Source organism: Pogona vitticeps, chromosome 4 (genome assembly GCF_051106095.1).
Source record: "Pogona vitticeps strain Pit_001003342236 chromosome 4, PviZW2.1, whole genome shotgun sequence".
NCBI lineage: Eukaryota > Metazoa > Chordata > Lepidosauria > Squamata > Agamidae > Pogona > Pogona vitticeps.
In genome coordinates, this window is record NC_135786.1 from 54,555,666 (window position 1) to 54,568,574 (window position 12,909).

At 42.2% G+C, this 12,909-nt stretch overlaps 1 long non-coding RNA gene across 1 annotated transcript; it reads right to left on the reverse strand.

Moving 5' to 3' along the window:
- Positions 1 to 1,887: 1,887 nt before the first annotated feature.
- Positions 1,888 to 12,321, reverse strand: LOC144588993 (uncharacterized). The gene is made up of 2 exons (XR_013544803.1): positions 11,847 to 12,321; positions 1,888 to 9,161 (listed from the first exon to the last, which is right to left on the reverse strand). It is a non-coding gene; the product is annotated as an uncharacterized LOC144588993 (long non-coding RNA).
- Between the last annotated feature and the right edge of the window lie 588 nt (positions 12,322 to 12,909).

Consider the following 12,909-nt stretch of genomic DNA (forward strand, 5'->3'; position numbering starts at 1 on the left):
TAAATAACAATAATCTTGCTGTAGACCTGCATGTTGTCTGTCCTGTTTCCAAGCAGTGCAAAGTGTGAGAAGTCTGAGATAACTACGGATTGGATTTGAACAGCAAATAGACAGACCAGGCAAGGGGTTTTCCTGAAGTACCATCAAGAGGCTAAGTACAGGCTAGCAAATAGAATCCTACAAGTGTGAGTCAAGAAGGTGAGGGAATCAAGCCAGTCAAGCTGTAAAAAACAAGTAAGGAGGGAGATTTCAAGAGATGTAACCAAATCTCATGAAACATAGGAGTCATGAGCAAAGACAAGATAAAGACACAAGAATACATTTGGAGTTTTATTTGCAACCGCTCATGCTGCCTATGGTTTGAATGACTAGGATGGACTTTTCTGGGTTAGGATGACTGCCAATCTATCTAGCACTAACCAATCATTCCCTCTGAATTCAAAAAGAGCCCTGCCTCTCTAATGAGTACTTTCCCCTCTCTTTAGTCTGTTGGAAGCACTGTTGTTTAGTTTGCTGTTGATCTGTTTGCAACATTAAGTAATGGAATATTTATATTCTTTCTTCTTCAAATGTCTCAGAGTAAGTTATCAATTCCTTAAATGCCAGTTAATGAGAGAGGGGGTGGACAGTTTGGGGAACTTGTAGCTATTCTCCTTTGTGAGTCTCTGAGCTTCTATTGCACAGCACAAAGACTTGGACAGAAATTCTTAACTTTGCAACAAATAGACAGAAAGAAAATAAAATCTGACCCTGCAAATATATATTGTTTCAAGAAACCCACAGTCTCAAGGCTGAGATTTGTAATGTTGCTGAGTTGCTGGAACTCCATCCTGATTTTGGCTGCAGGCATATGGGCAGCAAGTTTCTCTTAGCTGCAGAGTTTGGACAGCTGGCGGGGAGAGTGCTTCCTATCAGTGAAATCACTACTGGGAGTTGCAGTACAAAAAAGTGAGTTTTCTGAACTCTGAGAAAGGTGGGAGAACTGGAAACTTAAAGCTATTACAAAAAAAGAAGAAGAAACCAGTTTCAGCCAGAATTATAGACATTCTTCTAGGTGAGACAGCATTCAGAAAAAGAAGGATACAGCGCAGAATGAGCCCTTGGAATTAGAATGGAACAGAATGGAGAAAATGGGCTTGTCCACACAAAGTGTAAAACAGATCTCAGTTTAAATTGTAGAAGTGTAATCCAATAGAGAGGGCATCTAGAGCCACCTTGACATTAGGTGGGTCACTGCTCAGTCATCCTAGTATTTTTGAAGTGACAATCTGAAATTAGAAGAAAAACATTGATTTTTTTTTCAATTATTCACAGACATGAGTTTTTATGTGTTGAACAATAGTAACCACTCATCTCTATAAGAAATAAGAAACTCTCACTTGCTTCCATGAAACTCTGTGCCAGATTGAACCTTTTAGACAAAGGGAACACAAACAGGATAACTACACTGAAAGGAGGAAAGAAACTCACTATGTTCATGGGAGAGTTTCTATATGTCCAGTGTTTCTGCTCTAGCCAAAGAGCTGTTCCTGTGGGAAAGTCCAACTTCTGCAAATTCAAACAGAGTGAAATTCAGTGTTGTTCACAACTAGCAGAACTGTTTGCAGGGTGGAGCAATGAGGGCTTTGACCCAGGTTACCCAGACTGAGAGGATGCAGAAATCTGCTGCTGGAAGGGAGTGAGCCACTCTTGGGTATTTGCTGCTGAAAGGGTTGTGACATCCACCCAGGTCATGAATACTGATGTGCTATCTGCATGGACCAATGAGAGTGCTGGAGAGGTGGAGTCATGAGATGTAAGAGTCTCTGCAGGAGGAGGAGGAGATTCAGATTTGGAGTTTTTGAGGGATTAGGAGAATGGAGAGTTTGGGATTAGGAGTTTGGGGTGGACAGAGAGAAAGGGTTGGAAGTTGGGGGTGGATGAAGTAGGATGTTTGGTTAAGAGTTAAAGACATTGATTGTACCTTTATCACCTGTAACAATAAACAACTTCTATTTGGTTATTTTTAAAATGACACATTGCCTGGACCTCTGTGATTAATAATAAAGAGTGTTGATGTAATCAACTGGTGGAAGCGAAATGACACATAGCTTGTACCCTGGGATTGGCAAAACAACCCAAGGACAGGCGAGAATGTGACAAGGGTGCTCCAGACAAAACACAACAAGTGGCAAAACCATTATGGCCATCACATGTTTGAGACAATGGTCCTCTTTCTGTGTACAGTGGTGCCTCGCAAGACAAAAAAACTTGCAAGACAAATGGTTTTGGCAATGGAGTTGATGACTCACAAGACAAATGTTCCTATGGACATGCTTTACAAGACAAATGTTTTTCCATTTTTTGTTCCTGCCTCATGTTTGCTGATTTTTAAATGTTTTTCTAGGATGTTAAAAAAGTTAAAGTTTTTTTATTTAAATTTTTAAAATCATCTGCACAACATGTATGGCTTTAAAGAGCACTTAATAAACCCTTTATAAACCAAATTTGACTTTGTTTTGACTTTTTTTTGCCCATAGGAACACATTAATTAGATTTCAATGCATTCCTATGGGAAAACGCATTTCGCAAGACGAATTTTTGGCAAGACAACATTAACCGTGGAATGAATTAAAATCGTCTTGCGAGGCACCACTGTGTATAAATCTCATGAAACCAAAGCTGAAATAATAAAACGCTGATGACTTGCCTGCCAAAAGAGTTAATTATAGTTCTGTCAAATAAAGATTGAGATCAATACATGCCTGTCTCTGTGTCAGGGACATTGCCTAGCCATACTACCTGAGATCTTTCACCTGGCCATGACTGAATGCAGGAGTTTCCACAAAAAAATTGCAAAGCCTAAACGCTATCTTTGAGCAAAGAAGATAAATCACAAAGCAATGGTTAGAGATTAGGAGGCCTGTCCTCCTTTGTAACTGGGCTATCTGAGCACAGATAAAGGGAGAGGCCACCTGAGACTAACCTTTATATTGTTCCAAAACTGAATCATTTTGTAATGGAATGCATATCCCTTCTTCAGCAAGTAGATTGTTTCAGACATTTGAAATTCTTCTCTCTGGCACAGGGACAATGGGTGAGATGACACTGGCAGAAATTCACTCCGTTCATTCTCCAGAATTATAAAAGTGTAGGATGAAGCAATTTCCACCAGAATACTATTGCCTGCTAATGATCAACAGTGAATCTGAGATGTCTGAATAGTGAAAAGATTATTGCAGCCCTGCCAGATGTCTGTCTGAGTGCAGAAACTGGTAAGTTGTCAACTGATTGGTATAAAAAAAGGGTGTGTGTGGCAGCAGCAACCTAGTTTCCTCTTGTGACATTCTGCAGCTCAATATATAAAAGTCATCAGCCTATGCTCTTCATAATATGGAGCACAGTAAGAAGCATGATCACCTGCTAGTGTCTGTAGTTTGAGCTGCTTTTTTAGGCTGAGCTACAGTGACCAGGGTTGTAAACTTAGAGCCAACTGTTTCCATATCATGTTGCCACTTGCTTTTCCTGGTAGGTTTCCTCTCTCTCTCTCTGTCTCTCTCTCTCTCTCTCTCTCTCTCTCTCTCTCTCTGTGTGTGTGTGTGTGTGTGTGAGAGAGAGAGAGAGAGAGAAGGGGGCATCTATGTATTACATTTATATCCCACCTTTCTGTTAAAAAAAATGGCACTCAAAGCAACTACCAATAATTAAATGAAAACAGATGCAGTGATTGCCAGCACTGGGACACAGTAATTAAAAATTGCCTTCTCAAAGGCTTCTTTCAGGGAATAATGCTAAGTGGGTGGATTCTAGTATCTTCTGTATACAGAATGAGCCCTTCCATTCACCAAGGGATTGTCCTGGTCCCATCTATTGTCTTGAGCAAAGATGGCAGAACTGTCTTTTTCTTGGACTAAAATTCCCAGAATCCCCAGGCTGATGGTCAATTTTTCTCACCTGTGGTTTCGAGAAAGAATGCACAAATTCTGAGAAATAAATGAAAACGTGCAATGGTTGCAGAACAAGCAACAGATACTGGTGCCAAAAAACTTCAGTTCGCTCTGTTTTCTACTGGGTAAGTAAGTTTTGAATTGTGGTGCTGGAGGAGGCTCTTGAGAGTCCCCTGGACTACAAGGAGAACAAACCTCTTTATTATAAAGGAAATCAACCCTGAGTGCTCACTGGAAGGACAGATCCTGATGCTGAGGCTCCAATACTTTGGCATCTCATGAGAAGAGAAGACTCCCTGGAAAAGACCCTGATGTTAAGAAAGTGCGAAGGAAAGAGGAGAAGGGGACAACAGACGATGAGATGGATGGACAGCGTCATCGAAGCTACCAGCAGAATGAATTTGACCCAACTCCGAGAGGCAGTTGGAAGACAGGAGGGCCTGGTGTGCTCTGGTCCATGGGGTCACAAAGAGTTGGACACGACTAAACGACTAAACAACAAGTACAGTCCTGGATTTTGCTGCTTTTTAAATTGAGACAACTGTTCCATCATGCAGATAGTGGGAAACATGGATCAGGTACATTTTGGAGAACAAATGCTCCACCTGGAGGAGCCCAGAATCTAAAGATAACCTCCCTATGATTTTTAACAGCAGTTCATTCAAATTAGGGGAAAAACCTAATTATTTGGAGTGTCCATTCACTGGGTCACCTGGGGCCAGAAACTGTCTCTTAGCCTAGCATCCGTACAGAATTTTTAGAAGAGGAAGCAGAACTGGCTTGAGTACTTGGGAAGTAGGAAGGCAGGACATAAATGTAATAAACAAATGAATTAACTCCATTACTTAAGAAAAATCTTAGTCTATCATAGTCACCCTGTGCCATGGCCACACCTAAAATGCTTTTACTCTTTGAGGCTCACATAAAGTTGGGCAAAATCCTCCCCCGCCCCTTTCCATTGCCATGATCTTGTGTAGTTCTCCCCTTCCCTGGAATAAATTGTCTGCATATTGATCCAGGAGCTTTGAGCTGGAGATCCCTGCAAGCAATAACATTGGCTACAGAAAAGGTTTGCTTGTCTGTAGAAAGAAAAAGCATTAATGTGATTTCGAATGCTATAAAGGCAGGAGAGCAAGATGTGAATTTGTGAGACATTCTCTCCCTCTCTTTCTTTTTTAAACCATCAGAACCTAATCCTTCTCCATATACAACAGAAAAGAGGCTTTTAACATTCTATAGATTAAAATAGGAAGCCTTGATCAACAAATACCAATCTATAAATCTGACACAATATAAGAGTAAGGTTATTTTCTTAAAGACAGTGCTCTGATGAGTCTGTGATCCCAAGGCAGCAGAATGTTTGTTTTGTGGTTCTCTCCCTGTCTTCCTTCCTTCCTTTCTCCTGATTAAGTTGATTTTCAGCTTGTTTAAACTGTTTTCTTTGTTTGCTGTTAAACATTTTGAGCTTCAAGGACAGTGGGTGACAAACATTTTAAATTATTCTTCCTCTTCTTCAGTTCTTTAGGATGAACTCCTCAGTTCATTAACTCCATGGGTCCAATAGTGAATCCTTGTTAGAGGTGGAAAAGAATGTTGTTTCCATTCTTTTTATTTTTTTAAAAAATACTATTAATTTTATAATATTTTTTGATTCCTCCATGTTCAGGATAGGAAGAACCTGACTCTACCCCCCCCCCCCCCACACACACAGTGAATCTGCTAGAAACCATAATTGGCAGATTTATCTCATCCATCCAGGCCCTGAGTGTTGAAATTATAGGGCCTGGACTGAACTCTGAAACTATGGATTTGTATTCTTCTGTTTACCGTTGCCCCCCCCCCCCAAGCAGGCAAGACACAAGGTTAAAACTTGGGGCCCAACTTTATTATTTAAACTAATCTGCCCAACTACAAGGGGGGCTGACTGTAGTGTGATCTCCTTGACAGGAGCTCTGGACGATTCGATAGAGCAGGGCAAGCTCCTATTTCTGAATCATGCTGTTCATTAAACAGCACGCCTTCAGGTGCTCTGTGCTAAGGCTAACCCATCTTCTCAGCCCACCGAATCTTGTGACCCTAAGTGAGCTGCTGTCCGGGAGGCTCCCCTATGTAAAACCACCTCTCCTCAGATGTCCGATTGGCTCCACCTGACAGAGAGATGTCATAATTCTCGCATCATGTGTTAACCATGAACTCACCCCAGCTCTTATCTCTGCACTACCTGCCACGGCCTGGGGCTATTTATATGCCCCAAGCCTGCCACCAGAGCCAAAAATTTTGCCCCAAAGGCCCCCTTGTAGGTCAATGAGAAAAAGGCCCATCCTCAATTCTGATAACTCCATCACCTCTATATAGCTCACACCGGTGTCCTTTGATGTCCAGATGTCAAATCACAGATCCCAGACCAGTTTTCATGGCTTGACCGACTTTGTGATGGATACCACACCTTGTGCAGTCAATACACCTAGGATCACATTCGGCCCTCCATACCAAGCATGGAATGATATTAGACTGCATAATTCTCATAGTAAGAAACTTATCCTTCAATGCCTGCAGTTTCTGGATTACCTGCAATATCAATGACTTGCCTTTTCTCAGTGTCAAATCATTTCCTCACAAATGAACCACAAATACATCAGGGGCACATCAGCAATATACAAGAGAGCTTATTCTAGCAGCTCTGGCCATAACATACCCCTCTTTCCTTTCCAGTCTAATGAGGCTCTGGTCCCTAGACCCAAATTATGGGGTCATCAGGGGGTGTGGGGCATCGTGTCACCAGTACACTGATGACACACAGCTCTACATCTCCTTTACACCAACTTCAGTGGATGCCGTCCGGTCCCTCCAGCGCTGCCTGGAGACTGTACTGGAATGGATGCAGTAAAATGGATTGAGGCTGAAGCCGGACAAGATGGAGGTCTTGAGGGTGGGTGGCCCTTCCATCAGCGGCATAGGTGACTCCCTCTCCTTTGGAGGGACAACCCTTGCCGCAAAGAGTGAGGTCTGCAGCTTGGGGATACATCTGGACCCGACGTTTACCATGGAAACCCAGGTGGCATCCGTGGTCCGTTCCGCCTATTTTCATCTATGGTGGATTGCCCAGCTGCGACCATATCTTGATCGGGGGGCCCTCACTACTCTAGTCCATGCACTCGTAATCTCCAGATTAGACCACTGTAACGCACTCTACGTGGGGCTGCCTTTGAGACTGACGTGAAAACTTCAGATGGTCCAGAATGCGGCAGCCAGACTCCTTAGTGGGGTGAGAAAACACCAGCATATCTCCCCCACTCTGGCTGCTTTGCACTGTTTGCCCATCCGTTTCCGTGTTGACTTCAAAGTGCTAATGATCACTTATAAAGCCCTAAACGGTTTGGGACCTCAATATTTGACAGATCGTCTTCTCCCACCCAGATCTACCCGAATCACCCAAAATAACCAGCAGGGACGGCTGAGGGGCCTGACGCCAAGAGAGGCCCGGAAGGAAAAAACAAGAAACCGGGCCTTCTCGGCGGTGGCCCCTCAGCTGTGGAACACCCTTCCAACAGAAATTCATCTGGCACCTTCGCTGGGTGTTTTTAAAACCAGTTAAGAACTTGGTTATTCAAGCAGGCCTTCCCTCCAGTCAACTAAGTCTCCCTTATTTTTCCTTTCTTATGTTATTCCATACTGGTAATCCTTCCTTAAATTAATTGTTCTAATTGAAACTGCAATTGTAATTTTTATGATTATATATATATATATATTTTATACTGATTCGCTTTATTTTGTAAGCCGCCCTGAGTAGACACGGTCTAGAGGGGGGGGGGGGTAAAAATCTAATAAATAAATAAATAAAATTTATATTTTTCCATATATTTAAAATATTTCTTAAAAGGTTTTTTTAAATCTGATTTATTATACTTCTCTTTACTATATTAAACAAGTATCTTTCAGCATTCCCATTTATTTCAGAAGATTCCATTTCCCAAACCATGACTTTTGCCAATTAATAATTAATCCTGTCATTTCCCCAAATTTTTCTAAGTGCTTTTTAATATTGTCCATACTCTCTAATGGGTTTTTAATAGTCAGTAATGAATTGTCAGCAAACAATTTAATCTTAATTGTATCATTTTTTCCTAATCCTTTAATTAATTCATAATTTCTTATTGCATTAGTTAACAATTCTATAACCATACAAAACAATATTGGTGAAAGTGGACAGCCTTGTCTCGTACCTCGGCCTAGAAAAATCAGTTCTGTTCAACCATCAGTAACTATTACTTCTGAAGTATTATCTGAATATAATTAATCTGTAGCCCCTATAAATTTTTTTGCCATATCTCCAACCCCTTATAAGAAGTTTTAATGTTGGCCATTCAACACAGTCAAAAGCTTTAAATATGTCTAATGAGAAAACCATTGCTTTTGTTTTTTTGCTTTTCTATTTCATAATGTTTAAAACTCATCTAGTTAAATTATCCATTTGTGTACCCTTAATAAAACCACAATGATCTTCTTTAATATAATTTGCTATAAATCTATTTAATCTATTTGCTAATATAGCTGTAAAAATCTGGTTTATTAGAGATACGGGTCTATAAGATCCTGGATCTGTTTGATCCTTATTGGGTTTTAAAATAAGAAGCGTTAATGAATGCTTCCAAGAAGCAGGTATTGTCTCTCCGTCCATTATTTTCTTATAAAACATTTTTAGCTTAGGTATCAAAATGGAACTAAAATGCTTATTATATTCTGGACCCAATACATCAGGGCCTGGTGTTTTACCATTTTTCAACTTATTAATAACTTCAGCAATTTCTTGTTCATTAATTTCTTTTTCTAGTATTCTTTTATCATCTTCCAATAATTTAATTTTTAAATTCGCATTTATATAATTTTCTATATTTTCTTTCTTTACCTTATTTCCTTTATATAACGTCTGAAAAAATACATGAAAAATCTTCAATTTATCTTTCATTATATTACAATTCTTACCTGTTCTGTCTTTAACTATCCCTATTGAACTTTTTGCTCTTTTATTTTTGCACATTCTAGCTAATAATTTTGAATTTTTATTAGTAAATTCAAAAAAAGTCTCTTTAAATACATCAAATCTCTCTGGACTTTTTGAAAAGAGGCTAAATGGGTATCCTGGTCCTCAGCAGAGACAACAGCCTGGTTCAGTTCCAGCAGGTCGCCTGCCTTCTGGTCCTTCGTATCACCCTGGGGAAGAGGAAGATTCTGGCCCTGCAAGAGAGAGAAAAACAACAACTAAGGGGCGAGCTCGTCCACTGCTATCAACTGGCTTCAACCCAGGCATATCCACCGACCAATGTTCTGGCAACTTCATCCCGAAGTTCCGCCTGCCAACATCCACTGGCTTCCATCAGGAATATCCACCCGTTCATCTCTTCCACTCCGCTTCTGAAGCCAGCCTCCGCCAGCTCCCAAATGCTTGGGTCACACACACACCCTGGCGACATCCCCATGAAACACCAGCCAGCCCTTTCACACACACATTCACACACACATGCACACCAGCCAGCCCCCTGACACACACACACACATTCACTCCACCAGCCATTCACACACACACATAGTCCCCTGCTTCTTGCTCCTAATTTGTGAAATTTGTGTAGTTTTCTTCTCCTATTTTGCTTGTGTTGTTGTAGTTTGTAAATGCTATTAAAGGTTTCAGAACAGAACACACACCCGGGCTTCCATCCACCAATATCCACCAAGCTTTTGCCAGCTGGTTTCAGGAGGCTAACTTCCACCGGCTTCATCCACCAACCTCTGCCGGCCTCCGCCTTGCGGCATCAGCCAGCTTCCTCAGGCAGATTCCACCAGCTTCTGTCTGCCAACATCCACCGACTTCCCCCCAGTCCATTGCTGACATCAGCCAGCTTCAAGCCACAGATCTCCGCCAGCCTTGAGCTGTTAACTCGCAAGCCCACTTAGCAAGTTCAAAACTTGCCTTGGGCAGAAGGGCTGGGTCCCCTGCAGTCACCACTGACACTCTCTCTGCTGGGCTGCCCTCTGGCCACTGGCCTCCCCTCTGGTCTCCTGCCCTGCCCAGCAAGCCCTTTTATCTGCCAGCAGAGAGGTGGGGTCCCTGTGAGGTCATAAAGACCCAGGAAAATGGATTTGGGTTCCCAAGGCAGCAGCACCCTCGGGATTGGCTGTCCTGAAGATGATGTCAGCAGTCCCTCTGATCATGTGATTTACCCACAGAAGCTTGGCTTTTTATATGATTTTTAAATACAGTGGTGCCTCGCTTGATGATGTTAATTCGTTCCGGCAAAATTGCTGTAGAGCAAAAACATCGTCAAACAAAACGAAAAAACCCACTGAAAAGCACTGAAAACCGTTCAATGCATTCCAATGGGCTGAATACCTGCTCGTCCAGTGAATATCCTCCATATGGCAGCCATTTTTGGTGCCTGTAGAGTGAGGAATCTGTCCTAGAAAACAGTGGGGGCCATTTTCTTCAGCCGGTGGCCATTTTGAAACCCGACGATCAGCTGTTTGCTGATCGTTGTAAAGTGAAAATCAGTTCCTGAAGCAGGGAACTGATCATCGTTAAACAAAAAACCCAATTTAAAACATCGTTTTGCAATCGCAAAAGCGATCGCAAAAACCTAATCGTATAGTGATTTCCTCATTAAACGAGGCAATCGTTAAGTGAGGAACGACTGTATGTATTTTCATTTGTGGCCTATAAATGTACCACCTGTCACCAATCTCTCTGATAACTCTCGCCATGTTGATCTTCTGACAGGATTCTAGGCTGGAGCTCCAAAAAATTATCTTCCAGCATCTGCATGAAAAGGAACTTTTTTCTGAGCTAGGGAAAAAAATGAAAGTACTGTAATAATTGAATAAGGATGGGTACAGTAACACAGTGCAGCCTTTGACCCTTTGGGGGTCTCTCTTGCTCTCTCTGATTGCCTCTTTTTTGACTTTTTTTCTTGTACTTGCCATGAAAAAGATAGTATAAGGAGCCAATTTAAAGAAGACGTAAGTGTTTGAAACACATACCAGTATTTTAACACCATCCCTGCACTATCAAACATGCAGCTGTGTTTCAAAGATGCCCCCAGCCTTTGGAACACCATCCCACTGGAAGCCAGATGAGCCCCATCTTTGCTGTCCTTTCATAAGCAGGCAAAGACCTTCTTCTTCAGTCAAGCTTTCCCTTATTGACTGGCTGCCTGGCTTGGGATTTTGAATGGTCTGTTGTGACATTGCTTTGAACATGTTCTTGGTTTTGATTTTGTTTACTGTTTTTAGTGGGGTATTTGTTCCTGCAAACTCCTTTTTCCAGCAGCTTTTTAAGTGTGGCTGTCAGGGACTGAATCTGAAACTTCATGTATGCTGGACTTGCTGCCAGCCTCTGAACTGAGTTGCTCCTGTCACATTCTCCATTGCTGATGCCATCATTGGCATTAGGTGGCATTAGGTTATGGATTCCAGGCAATAAATTTAACTATTATCGGTGCTTGCATATTGGTGTTTGCATAAGGTTTGAGTAACTTGCCCTGGCTAATTGAAAGGTGTCAAGTGTCTGGGTCACATGCCTGGTCATGTGCCTGATTCCTTCAACCAGAATGTACCCCAGCACTTCATCAATCAGCTGCAGGTAGCCATGGCAACTTACTCAAGTCTTATGCAAGTGCCAATAGGATTTCAATTAAAATGTCTTTAAATAGAAAGTACTTCCTTTCTGTCTCCCTTTCAGCATTGAACACATTACTGCAGAAGTGCTGCAGACAGTTGGGTAGGCATCCGTTTCTCTCAGGCTAGGCATACAGTAGGATCCCAGTATTTGCTGAATGAGTATCCATGTTTTCACTTATCTGTGGTCTGAAATTTTGAAAACAATTGAAAGGGGGGGAAATCTAGAAATAAGTATTTTCACAATGTGCTTACCTGAACTGGCCACTCCAGGGAGCCAGAGACCATGCTATGTATTGTTGTGGTGGTTCAGTTGAGGGCTTAACTGAGACCAGGCTGTAAGTGTTGAAGGGAATCAGCCAGGGAGTGCATCTGGAAGTGATGACTAATCTACAGAATAAAATCAATAGAAACTGCAGATACACAACGGTGTCATTCCTTAAAAAAAAAAAAACAACTCTGTCTGGCTCTAGAAACTATGACAATGCAGTCAGCACTCCTGCTTTGCAGATTCTTTACCAACAGAATTCACTATGCTACAATGATAGTTATGTTACATTTGCTATGAACCTTTGGAAAACTGGATGCCTCCAAGGCTCACATCTTTGTGACTATACAATAGGACCCTCTATCCATAGGGCAGAGGTCCCCAACCCCCGGTCTGTGGCCTGGTGCTGGTCCGTGGCCTGAGCCGAACCACAGAAACAGACTTCTTACCCCCTGCGCACGTACTCACCCCCACACAGCTGATTTGCGCATGCTGCACATGCTCATGTAAGCGCCGCACCACCATTTGCGCATGCACGGAAGCACACATGCACTCCACGTGAGTCGTGCGCTGCTGTTTGTGCATGTGTACGAGTGAGCGAGTTTGCATAAAACCTCATGTCACAGTTTGTTCACCCACACACGCTCATTCGCACTCACTCATTCACACATGCCCATGAGCTTGGGGGTGCCCCGCCTTCCCCTGCCGGTCGGCAAGGTGAAAAAGGTTGGGGACCCGTACTCTAATGAACACTCAATAAACAATATCAAACAACAAAACAACAATAACCAACAGTGAACTTCCCCAGCCCCACCACCCATTCCTGAATACAAGTCAAGGGGCGGAAGGGGGTATAAACCTTCTTCCACCCCCTTAACTGTCAAGCCTATAATAAAATAAAATGGCTGTAAACAGATAACCAGCAGAAAGCCCAGTGAATAAATCTTAATTATACAAAGAAACCAGCTGGGTAGCAGTGAAGCACCACCCAACCCAGAGATCGGAGATAAGCTGCAGTGGGGAAAAGCACTCCTTGCCCAGCTAAACAGC